Source organism: Eptesicus fuscus, chromosome 19 (genome assembly GCF_027574615.1).
Source record: "Eptesicus fuscus isolate TK198812 chromosome 19, DD_ASM_mEF_20220401, whole genome shotgun sequence".
NCBI classification, from domain to species: domain Eukaryota; kingdom Metazoa; phylum Chordata; class Mammalia; order Chiroptera; family Vespertilionidae; genus Eptesicus; species Eptesicus fuscus.
The window spans coordinates 24,761,096-24,774,149 of NC_072491.1; the positions used below are offsets into that span (position 1 = coordinate 24,761,096).

General features: G+C 41.3%; 1 protein-coding gene across 3 annotated transcripts in view; it reads right to left on the bottom strand.

Annotated features, from left to right (window-relative positions):
- EXT1 (exostosin glycosyltransferase 1) overlaps window positions 1-13,054 on the bottom strand; it is a 273,028-nt gene that overhangs the window by 87,639 nt on the left and 172,335 nt on the right. The window lies entirely within an intron of this gene.

Consider the following 13,054-nt stretch of genomic DNA (forward strand, 5'->3'; position numbering starts at 1 on the left):
GTGACTCCCACTGTATGGAGAGAGACCTAGAGTGATGGTATGTCACAACCAAAGCTTCAAATTTGCCAAGTCCTCTCTCAGGCCTCTGCGACTCAGGCTGGAGACTCTACTTGCTTTTCTGCCTCTCTCAGTAATGTGTGGGGAGCAGTTTCTGGAGGAAGAGCTGCTGGGATCCCAGGTGCATTGCCCCAGACAAGGCTGACTCGGGCTCCGGGAGGTTCTAAACATCCACTCTTCTGTCTCACTTCAATCTTGCAAATTTGATGAAAAGAAGAGTTCAGGGAGCCCAAAGCCATGGAAATGTTGAATTAGTTAGTGGTGGCTCAAAAATGCAGTCTGTTTAACAGAATCCTGGTGTCCTCAGAGTTTTAAGTGTGATTTAAATCATGTCTTTTTAACATGGTTTTTGTTAAATTATACATATATGGCAAGCTGAGTTCTAACTTCCTCCCTGCCACCTTTGCCAAGTGCCTGAATGGCTGAGGGCCACAGGAAGCTGTGTAAGGTAGAATGTTAAACACCCTGCAGAGCATACTACTGGACTTGCCAGGCAGAGCTGGGTGTAAAAGAGGGGAGAAAAAAAAAAAAAAAAAAACAGGCAAATGCAGCCCAAATTCCAATTCGGTTTGTTATCTTGCAGCAATTTACTTATGGTAGATGGTTTCCACATTACCCACTAAATTCAGTCTGCAGAGAAAAATAAAAATGAATGAACACGGCTCACCCAAGCTCAGAAAATGATACCAATCAGGTCAGTAAATAGCCAGGAAACCACTGTTTTGCCAATTCCTGATTTGTTTTGATTCAAAAAACTGCTCCCCAAATGTTTTATTTTTTTCTACCCTCCAAATCTGCAGGTGGAGAAAAATGAAGTGATTGATAATAAAGTTTTCACTATCATAAAAAAAAGTGCAATTTGAGTAAAAGGCCATTTACTCTATTTTCCTGAAATACATTTATTCCATACTGAGAAACACACATTTCCCCAAAGAGATCTTCAGAATAAGCACTTACTAGGATTAAATTTACATTCTCTGTCTAAACACACACACACACACACACACACACACACACACACACACACACTTATTTTAAACTGGCAGTGGGACTTGTGTTCACATTTGCAAACACTAGAAAGGCACGTTTTCTTAAAGAACAGTTTTACAACTTTAGAAGCTGGTAGAAATAGTTTTTGAATGTAGCGTTAAGGTTTTGGAAAACGTAACAGAAAAGTGACCAATTTTAAAGATCAAGCATTCAGAACCCATTTTCCTGCACTGAAGAGCCAGCTCAGCTTCAGCCTGTCCCTGGAAAGGAGAGAGATGTGGGTGAAGAAATAATTAAGCAATCTCAAAACAAATGAGCCTACAGCTGCTCTGCGATGAGCCCACTGACAAAGTCACAGTGACAATGCGCTAACGCCTTCCCAGGACATCCGTTTGTCTTAAAGGTTGCTTTTGAAAGGATCGGCTGGGTTCCTACTGGGTTAAAACACAAGCACTCGGGCGGCAGCTTGTGTTCAGCAGCTACATAAATCTCCTAATCCAATCAAGAGGGAAGGGGGAGACCGAAGATTATGTCTCAAAGGAAACATAGGCCCGTGCTTTAAAGAAGTAGCAAGAAAAACGCAACCAACATAATATCAAAGCTTATCAGCTGTCGGGGTTTTGTAGTTGATGCCACCTTTTGTGGCTGGAGAATCAGGAAAGTATATGTCTGAGAAAATGGTTCTCCATATGTGGCAATTTGAGCACAGAACACTATATGTCAAAATGTCTCACACCTTGCATGTGACGCAAATAAGAGTTGGTCTAAATTCCAATTGGAGTTACTTCCCATTGCACCCCTCCTGTAATGCACTGGCAAGGTGAGGTCAACCACTGCAAAGGGGATGGAGCTCCCATTTCATGCTAGATGTTGGGCTAAGAGATGAATGCACCAAGAAGAAGATCCTTGCCTTCACCAGGCTCTAGTCTTAGTGGGGTAAGCCAACACAAACATCTATAATAATAAGAGCATAATATGCAAATTGACCGAACAGCAGACGATTTTCCAGATGAAGCTGGGGCGGCAGCCAGGGAAGCTGCGAGGGCTGAGGCAGCAGCCGGGGCTGTGAGGGCCTACACTTGCGCGAATTTCGTGCATTAGGCCTCCAGTTCCTACATAATGTGGTGGGTGCTTTGAGATAAGTGTTCTGTGGGAGCACAAGGAGGAGGAGGAGGAGGAAGAAAGTCCTACCTGGAGATGAGGAAAGATGGGTAGAGATGACATTGAGGTGGGTGTTGGGCTTGAAGCACCCAGCTAAGCAGAAGAATCATGTTTGCAAGAGGAACATCAGCACCATCGTTCTCCAAAGGCATGAACTTCATTAATTTTGTACGCTTTTCACACATAGAAATCCTCTGAGGAAGCTCTTTGCTTTGTTTTTAAAAGCAAGTTCCAAATAATTTTATTGTGTTGTTATTGTCTGGCAGAAAATACCTGGGCAGGGTTGCTTACTGAGTTCATTCCCCTTCAAGATTTACAACGGCCGGACACAGGGCGCTGCATTATGACTGATGCCATGAAATTCATCACTGGAGGCTGGTGTTCACCACAAGTCTGATTCTGGGGTAGGAATCCATTCTACCCTGCAATCACACCCATTACTGACACACAGGGAAAACTACCACATATTGTTGAGTTGCAGTTGCCAAGATGACTGAACTCAGCTCCTTTTAGCTTGGATTCAGCAAAGGCCTAAGGTTAGCTGGAAACCCAACCTCCAGAACACAGCCTGCTGTTTCTAAGTCCCTGCCCTCACAATGCCTGTGTGAGTCACTTTCAGTAACAGTAGGTTTGATGGCTCCTGGAACTAGGGGTAAGGAAAAACAGAAGAAAAGGGAATGTGTATTATCAGTAAGCAGAGGCTACCCTTTTTTGCTACTCTTCCTCAGGCCACTGTTCCTTTCAGAAGAAGGTCATAGCATTCTTGGATGTACTGAGGAGGTTCAGAGGTTAAGTAACATGCCCAGGGACATACGGCTAATGAGCAGGACATCCATGGTTCAAGCACAGGCCTGCCAGACATGAAAGCCTGCTATGCCATTATGAGCATGCTCTGATTCCTACTCAGATGGACACTAAACTCTACAAAGACTCAGTCCTTTATGGAAGCAAAGAGGGCCCCGTAAGAAGTCCCAGTGAAGCTAGAATTCTGATCTGCAAGAAATGAGATCTAGCAGTGATGAGTCCAGCACTTACTAGGGCACTACTTGGCTACACTAAAGCACTGACTTAGAATACTTGGCCATGCATTGTTATAATAAGCTTCCCAGACAAACCAGGTCAATGGCAAAACATATCAAGAACACAATACAAAGGCCTGCTATAGCTTCTAGGAACCCTGTGCCAAAGGGGAACTTCCATGGGTGAGACAATCCATTACGAATCTTCTCCCATTCATTTTTTTCCTCCATTTAGGCCAAGGAGCAGCTCAGGCCTTAGACAGAATCCTCATCATTGTCAGACATGAAGAGGGACATTACAGACACACGGAGTGCAAGGAACTTCTTTCTTTAGTCCCTTAGATATTCCTTGATGTCCCCATCTTTCTAAAGGAACATTTGTTTTTATTCCACAAACAAAAGATATGAATCAGATTCTATGTATATTACTACTGAGCAACACAATCTTCACTGTCTTAAGTCGTGCATTCATTCCATCGGTATTTATTCAACCCTTTATGCACGTGACATTGTGTTTGTCTATGCCCAGCACAAAGGAAGCATAAGACCATGTATATTTCCTTGTGGTGTTGAGGAGTGTTACATTATGTTCAGCTATAATTGAAGATTCAAACCGAGGAAGAGAGAAAGTAGGAAGGTGCCAAGGCAAAAGAACCTTCCAATACTTCTGAAGATATTTAGGAAAGGAATAAGGGAGGAGTGCTCATTAAGCTCCATGGATGCCCCAGACATCCACAGAACATACTCCCCTGATGAGCCAAAACTCCCCAAATAAATACATATATATGTTTATTATGAATATATCAGAGCATTTAATAAATTTCACAAAGTGTCAAATCATCCAAGTTAGAATTGACTCTTAAAAACACACAACTATTTAGATTTATCATGGATTCAACTAACCATGAATCAAAATGGCACTCCTGAGAGGAGTCAGACAGTGTTAGAAATTATTTTCAATCTCCAATGACCTGTGCTAAAACTCCCTTTCCTCCTCCTTGTTGAGATTCTTGCTTGCTCAGAGAAGTTAGTCTTACAAGTTGGCATAGTCTTTATTAAAATATCAAATTAAATGACACGTCTAATCAAGACTCTAAGGACAGACTTAATATGGTCATGGTACTATTCCTGGGTTCGCAAAGGCATGAGAAGGCACTAAATAAACATAATAAAGTAGACTTTCACTCCAAAAAAACCCTCAAACTGTAAGAGTTGTTTTAATGACAGAAATTGAAAACAAAGTCTTGGATGCCCTTCTTTTGAATTTCATTTGTATTTCATTTACATATCCAATTCAAAGGGTATGTAAAATATTTCCTAGGAATATGGGATATTCAAGGGACAGTAACTGACCTGAAGTTCTTAAAATTTGTTTTTGTTTTGTGTTTAAAGATCTTTCACTGACCTTCAGAGATAGAGGAAGGGAGAGGAGAGAGAGAAAAACACTGATGTGAAAGCAAAACATCTATCAGCTGCCTCACATATGCCCCCACGGGAGATTGAGCACGCAACTGGGGCATATGACCTGACTGGGAATCGAACTGGCAACGCTTTGGTGCACAGGATGACATCTAACCAACTGAGCCACACCAGTCAGGGCAAAATTTGTTTTTTAATTAACTAGACCACAAAGAAATCTGATTTAGTTCTTGCCAGTGCCTCCTCAGGAACTTCTGGTTCTGCTAAGAAAACCAGTTGCAACAGCTTCAGGCCAATAGTGTTACTAAACAAGGATGCAAAGTTCAGCTCTTACAGAGATGAGGAAACCTGAGAACCGCTTCTCAAAACACGACACTGTCCTATTTCCAGGACTGCAATTACCTGGAATCAGAGTTCTTATTCTAAAAAAGAAAGCGGAGAAAAAGCTGTTCCTATAACAAACCTGGGGTGTCTATGCCATTCTTAGTTAATTTAGTTTTATTTTTAAGCATGCAAACTTATGGTTAGCAAAGAGTGAAGGTGCAAGCAGGCACCTGTGGTGTTTTTTAAGGAAAAGAATGGATGTGTGTAAAGAAATGTACTAGGTTGTATATAACTTTGTGTAAGTCACTTTATCTCTTTGAACTTCAGTTTCTTTATATGTAAAAAATATATTTTTTAAAAATATTGCAGTGTCTACCACATTCTAGGCATATGGTAATTATTAGTAGAATGTGACTTGAAGTAGAATTAAATCACCACGTGTGATTGCCACCACTTCTCATATTCATCATTCAGGTGACTCCCAGAAGAGGGCCTGTCCCCTTTAGCTCATCACTTCATGACAATCCTTGGAACAAAGTTCTACGATCAATAAACCCAAGGCAACACTTTAGCCTGGAAGAAATAGGGGAAAGAAGGGTGGGGAGAAGGGAATGGGATAGAAAGAGGAGGAAGGGAGAAGTGTCCAGAAAAAAATTACCCAAGGGTTAGTTTCCACTCCCTTTAAGTAAGTGAAATAAAAGCAGCCTCCTCTAGGTAGTGGTTACAAAGGGTGTGTTCACTTTGAGGAAACTGGTCAAGTTGTAACTTATGATTTGTGGGTTTTTTCTATGTGTATATTATACTTACATATAAATGCTTACTTTAAACGACTTTCAAAAAGAACTACAAGGACATTCTAACTCTAGCTCTAGGCAAAGGAGAATTTAAATCAAAAGGGCCCATTATAGCTCACTTGACCAAAGTGTACTTACAAGAACTCAGGTGAAAAGATGCCATAATTCAAGTGTGAGACATATAGATTAATAAGTCTAGCTCTGCTGGCAGAACTTAGACAATAATTTTGAACCTCAGTTTTCTCTTCTGTACAGAAAGTTCCTTAAAGAGGCATGTAGATATGAATAGGAAGTAATTTCCTTCCTTATTCATACTCCACTTTGATAAACCCTCTGGGTCAGAGTCCATACTAAGCCTTGCCATCTTAACCTTTTGCACTCGGATGTCGAGTGTGACTCGACACCGCTAGCATTAGAATAAAGGAATCGAGAGAAAAAAGCAAGCGAGTGCAAAGGGTTAATATGGTGCCTGCAACAGGGTGGGCAGCATAATACATCTTTGCTGATAACCAGTTTCTTACCTTCTAGGGACCCATAGTCTAGAGCAGAGAAGCAAGAAGAAAGCCATGAAAACAGTTCATTTCCAAGGCCCTCTCCTAGCTGGTGGCCCCATTTTCTCCCAGTCACTGACAGTCACTCCAAATAGGCTGCTGTCCACACAGTCCTGCACTTCTTGCTGGCTGCCTTTGCTTACATAAAGCCCCCTTCATGCGGGAGTGGCTTCCCCTTTGCCACTCTTTGGTACCCCAGGTGTTTTGATTCTCCTGACTCTTGCCCTGTATTCTCTTCTTCCCAATTCTTATAGTCACTGCACGACCATTCCCTACCATTCAATGTCTTATCCAATGCTTCAGTTTAACTTTGCATATTTGTTTTCCTCACAGCACGTTAAGTGCTCAACAAGTATTCAATTTTGATTGACTTGATCTAATTTTTAGAACACTGGTTCAGAATGCATTTAAATACTGCTCAATCAGTCTCATGTACGAGGAGCAGATAAACCAGCAATGGACAAGCACGTGACAAAACTGATGCCCGTGGCAGATATAAGTAAGAGATATCTTTCCCACTGAATTCAGGAGCCCTCAGAATCCTCAACACAACAGTCCAGGAAGCTACTACCAATTGACCTCGGTTGCCATCAGTTGAAATCTATTCATCTCCCCCAGGAATAAATATCCTCCCAAATGACAGGCCTCCAAGACCTTATAACCTCAGAACACACTTCCAAAATCTGCCCTAGCATGTGCATAGTTTCTATGCAATTCCTTAGTGCCCAGAACTTACATACAATTAAACATTTTACATACAACTTAAACCTCAACACCAAAAAATGATGATGTACACCCATAATCACCTGAAAAATTAATGACTAAAAAATATTTCACAGAAAAAATACTTGTCTTCTTGGGGGGAAAAGAGTGCATGTTTTATATCCACTTTAAGGAGAACAGTGGTAACATTAGCAGATGTCAGAGCTACAAGATCAGAAGGCAGAGTTCATGTTACACAGGCTTTACCCTCTCCCCCAAACCCATTCTCTCTTCTTCGGTTAATGTGGAAACTGCTATTACTTAAAATTTGGAGAAATCCAAGTGCAGAAACCAAACCCAAGAGAGACTGCCCATTTTCAGCATGTCTCCCTCATCCCTCAATATTATGATGGCCCAGACCATGCCTGACCCTGCACATCCACGCATAAATAGCTCTGAATTCTCATGAAAGGACAGAATCCTCACAGAATTCCTTCTTGACATCCTCCTCCCTGCACCCCCGCCCCCAAACAATTCTCAAATCAAACACGACTGCCTCAGCAGAGCAAAAGCTTTCACCTAGCAAGTCTGCCAATATCCAGATTCTTGCCGGGACACAAACAGATGACAATGAATCGCCGGCATCTGAGTAGCTACTAAGACAAACAGCTCATCTATATGGGTCTAGTTGGTCTTGCCATCAACAGCCTCGATCCACCCTCACTCTTATTTTCTGCAGCTTTCAAACAGTACAAAATGCTGGTTCTGGTTCCTGGCATCAGAGCCGTAGGCCAATGGTTGGAGGAACGATCCACAAAGCCTCTGTCTGTTTCAAGTTGATGCCCTTTTCTGATAATAAGTGTGTTTCCTGCCCATCCTCTGACTTTTGTTGTTAGTGGAAACACCATTACTTTACAGTAACATTCTGTAATTGCTTACTGCTGAGCAAACCAGCACTTTTGGTAGTGACACTTCAAAATAAAAGGCTCTATTGATTATTAATAATGGGAAATGAGATACTCTGAATGAGGAATAGCCTCTCACCTGGCTGTTTTTAGTAGCCACCCCTAGTTCTACCACATTGTGCTGTGCTGTTCACTGTCACACCACAGGTAACTTGGTAAAAATCCATGCCATGTCTTCCTGATGAAATTCACATTTTTAAAAACAAATGAATGGGAAAGTATTTATCCAAGAATAGGAGGCTCTCGTTTGTTAAAGCAATCTATAAAGTTTGCTGATCAACCTGTTAGTAATTCAGGTATTTATAAGCTTATAAAACACACCAAGCCACACATGGGTTTGCATATTTTTTACACCTGAACAGTAAGATACCATTGGCTGTAAAATATTTCAAAGAAGGCAGATATACTTTTTCACCATTTGTAATGTTAAGGGACAATCTATCAACATGGATTGCATTTCTCTTTGTCAAATAAGGCCTAAACTTTAAACAGATGACTTCCAGGCTCATTTTAGCCAAACATTACATTTACACTAATTTAGTCAACATTTCTTTGGTTAATTTGGTATTATTTGGTTTAATTTGGCATCAATAAATCTAAATACTGTGTACCAAAAAAAAAAAAAAGTCTCTTTAAGCAAATAAATGCTATCATTCATATAACATTAGGAAGATTATATTTCTTTCCTTAAGTGAGCTATTTTCCAAACTAGAAAAAAATAAGTGAAATTTAAAACTGCTGTATATTTCTTACAAATCAGCTTCTAAAATATTCATTTTACAGTAGGGCCAGACCATGATAAAAACATAGAACTAACCAGTCTGATAAAGGAAACTGTGGCCTAAAGGGATATTTAAGGAACCCAAATCACAAATAGCTGAGTTGGTGACAGAAAGGTGTGCAGGGAATAGTTAGGCTACCTGGCTCCATATGTGGCCATTCTTTTTAAGGACTGTTGCTCAGCCTAAGTTTGGTTATTTTATGAACTTGAACTAAACGTAAAAAAAAAAATAGGAACTCAAAACAAGCAAGCATTTTTAGAATTTATTCATCCTTCATACACTTCACTAAATCAAGTTCACATACATTTATGTTCATAATGTTACCATTGTAATTAGCTCGGTACTAATAATAGGAAAGAAGCAAAGGGGAGGTCAGACATTGTAAGAGTGGTCATTTGGGCAGCTTCACCAGGAAGCTGCAACCTAACACTCCCCAGGGGACCATCAGTCCTTTCCCTGCAAATCACTAGGGTCCAACAAAGGGGGCGATGGATGCATACCCAATGAAGTTGGGGTGAGTGAGTATAGTGCTTGCCAGTCAGTTGAGACTGGCACAAAGACCATTGGCTAGAGGGGGTGGAGCCAATGCAGGCACGTGAAATCTTACAAGGTAAAAATCCACAAACAAAGGAATTTTCTCTCTTGTTCCTCTGGTTTTTCTTCTGCTTCCTTGCACTCACCTGTGTTCCCTCCATAGCCGTGTGGCCCTAGAAGCCATGTGGATCCCACACACAGTGGACTGCAGCTGGGACACAAATTAAGCTAGCCCAATGCTGGACTGGACTGTACAAATATGGGTTGAAAACTTGGGGCAACAGCTTTAATACTGTTGAAGACACAGCTGGACTTCTTCCATGGTGGCCTGGAGGGAGAGGGGACCTTGGAAACTCAGGGGTGTGGTTCCACACAAATAAATATCACTCATTCTCCCATGCGAGTCTCAAAAAATTCCTTTTCTCGTGACATCACAAGAAGCCCACTTCTAACAGTGACAGGTGGCAGCACAGAGAGCGCACCACCAATAACAATAATTTAAAAAATATATTCTTATTGATTTCAGAGAGGAAAGGAGAGGGAGAGAGAGAGATAGAAACATCAATGATGAGAGAGAATGAGGGAGAATCATTGACCAGCTGCCTCCTGCATGCCCCACACTGGGGATCGAGCCCACAACCTGGGCATGTGCCCTGACTGGGAATCCAACCATGAGTGACCTCCTGGTTCATAGGTCGCCACTCAACCACTGAGTCAAGCCGGCTGGGCCCAATAACAATAATTTTTAAAACACTCTAGTTCACCTTTTATTGCTGACTACTTGATTTCTTTGAACTGAAGCCATTAGAAAGATAATATGCTAGGAGTGATTTTCTGTCTTGTAAATGAAATGGGTTGTTTTATATTTCTAATTGCACCTGAGTGGCCCGATGTGGCATTCCTTCCTCATACTCTCAGTTTAGTTCACAATTGCATATGTTTTGTTCATTTCTAGCCATTACAGCAGGTTTGTCTCTAGCAGCCTCTATCAATCATGCCAAAGGACTTGGCTAAGTAAGCGGCATAAACATTTTTTCAAACAATGAAAGCCTGTCCAGCTCTCAAATAAAACAGGTCTCCATCCAGATCTCCAGTCTAGCCGGGGGTGGGGCACATGCCTAGGGGAAGGAAATGGCTGGCCTTTTGTTCCAGGCTGGTGGATCTGGAGTGCCTTCTGCACTTCCGCTCTTTTGATCTGCTGGCAAAGGCCCTTTCACAGCCCTGGATTGTCTCTCCTATGACAATGGAGTAATAATGGAGCTGTCAGAAGTAATTGAAATGTGCTTAAACCATGCATTTTATTATCCTTTAAAGACTAATTCTACTCCAAATGTTTGGAAAAGAGAAGTCCTATAACATCTTTAAGGGAAAGGGGGATTTCCCAAAGAAGACACACCAAAGGCCTAGTGGTAAGAGCTAACATTAATGTTAATGCCTTTGAAATGCTCCTGTTTTTTGCTAGCGGTCCCTTACCCTATTCATGTTAAACAGAAGACAAAGAGAGGGAGAGCTTTAACAAAAAGGCTATTATGGTGCTTGGCACAGGGACCTCCAATAAATCGTGTTGACTATTTGACCCAGGAAAGATTTCTTCTCAAATGCTTCAAAAGAAAGGTAAGGACAGCTTCCCTCTTCCTGTAACCCTCACTCTGAGAAAATGTACTCACTGGGTTATCAGGTAATTACTGAGCTACTTCTTAGTTGCCAGGCAGAGTTCTGGGCCTTGGGATACAGTCGTGGGTAAGATGTGGTCCCTGCTCTCATGGAGTTCGCATTCTATTGGGGATAGCAATTCAGGGAAGACTTATTAAAGCAAATTAAATGTATCAAGGCCAGTTTATAACTAGAATAGACAGGCCTGTTTATTGTCTAACCAATACTTACCATTAAAATCAAGGATTACAGTGGCAAGCTTTTAGGAAAATAAGAATGGGGAAAGAAACCTATTAAATGCAATTTTTAAATGCAGTAGATAATGTTGAATATGTACAGGTGAGAACTACTGTATTACACAATGAACACTTATTTTTTACATTAAAAAAATAAAAGACAATGACAATGGGTTATCTCCAACAGTAAGAGGCGAGGAGAAGAAAAGAAATCAGGGTAGATTGATTGAAAATGATGAGAAGGTTGGCTAGGAAAGGCGGGTTTGAAGAGGTCATCCTTGAACATCGAAGTTGAGACCAAAATGGGCAGAAGGAAGGAAGCAGCAGTAAAGGTTAGGCAGAAAGTGACACAAACAGAGGGAATGACAAGAGGCGGGGCCTTGAGGTGGGAGGTCAGAATGAGCTTGGAATGTCTGAGAAAGAGAAAAGGCCAGTGAGGCTGGAAAATAACGAGGGAGGTGGGGAAATAGCAGAGGTGCAGCAGCAGAGGCCGCTGAGGCTAGTCTCTGAGGGCCTCGTAGATGGTGGTAACAAGACTTGGATTTAATTCCAAGTGTGATGGGTAACGTTTGGAGGGTTTAGGGAAGGTCCCCACATGCCGACAAACTGAGGCTGGGGTCCTCTCTTAACCATTACAACCTGTGTGTCCCAGCAGGTCCCCTCATTCCTCCACATTCAGTTTCCCTCAGGAGAGATAAGGGTCATTGGAGAAAACTACCAGAAGTTCCATTCCTCGCTCATTCTGTGATTATTAAGGCTTTAAGAATTTAATCACTACCAAAGCCTGAAATTTACTACAGGTAGGCATTCCAACCACTTAATATAACATACATGGAACATTTCTTATATTGGGGAGCTAAATGAAAAGACATTGCTCCAATATAATATTGTTAACTATAAAACAAATTAGAGATAAGGACTGAAAAGGAATGTGAACATGAATAATCGCTGTGAAAGTCATTGGAGATTGAGGAAAGTCTGCCACAGACTGGAGGAGACCAAGGAGCCATGAGATGAAATGCAGTGTGGGATCCTTGAACAGAAAGAGAAGCATAAAAAACAGAGGGACTCCCAATAAAATCTGCTTTTTCATTAACCTTTTGCACTTGGATGTCGAGTGTGACTCGACACGGTTAGCATTAGAATAAAGGAATCGAGAAAAAAGCAAGCAAGTGCAAAGGGTTAATGTTATTGTAGCAATGCTAATTCCTTAGTTGGAATAATTTTACTATGGTTATATGTTAACAATAGAAAAAACTGGGTGAAGGCATAAAGAAAATATACTATTTCTAGAACTTTTCTATAAGTAGAAATTACTCCAAAATAAAAAAGTTTTAAAAAAAAGATTGTCTTGCAGTCATGTAATTACTGGTGATTTAGAGCTCTTAGACATATATTTCTATTTTTTATGTTTAAAACTTTATAGTATTACTTTTTAAAAAAAATCAAAGTTGGGCTCCATATTCATTTGCCACCACTCAGATCATGTACCTTTTCCTGGAAACTCCTGCTGGAGAAGGTTTATGAAGAACTCATTTACAGTATGTCCAGGATGATGCCTAACATGCCTTCCCCGTGATGGGCATAATCTGCATTCCATTTCCTCTATGGAAAGTGCCTCCACCGTGGGTGGGTTAAGCCTCCTGCCAGGTTCACACCATAGGAGCCATCATTTTCACAGGCCTCTGTGAGACAGAACTGGTAAATGCATGGAGGTCAAGAAGGACTGCTGGTGAAGATTAAAAAAAAAAAAAATCCCTCCCAGAAGAAAGAGATATCAGGACAAGAATGTGTTCCACCAGCTGCCACCTCCTCCTGTGAGGCACTTGTCTACTGGCAGGCTCCCCTCCTCTCCAGAGCTCCAGGG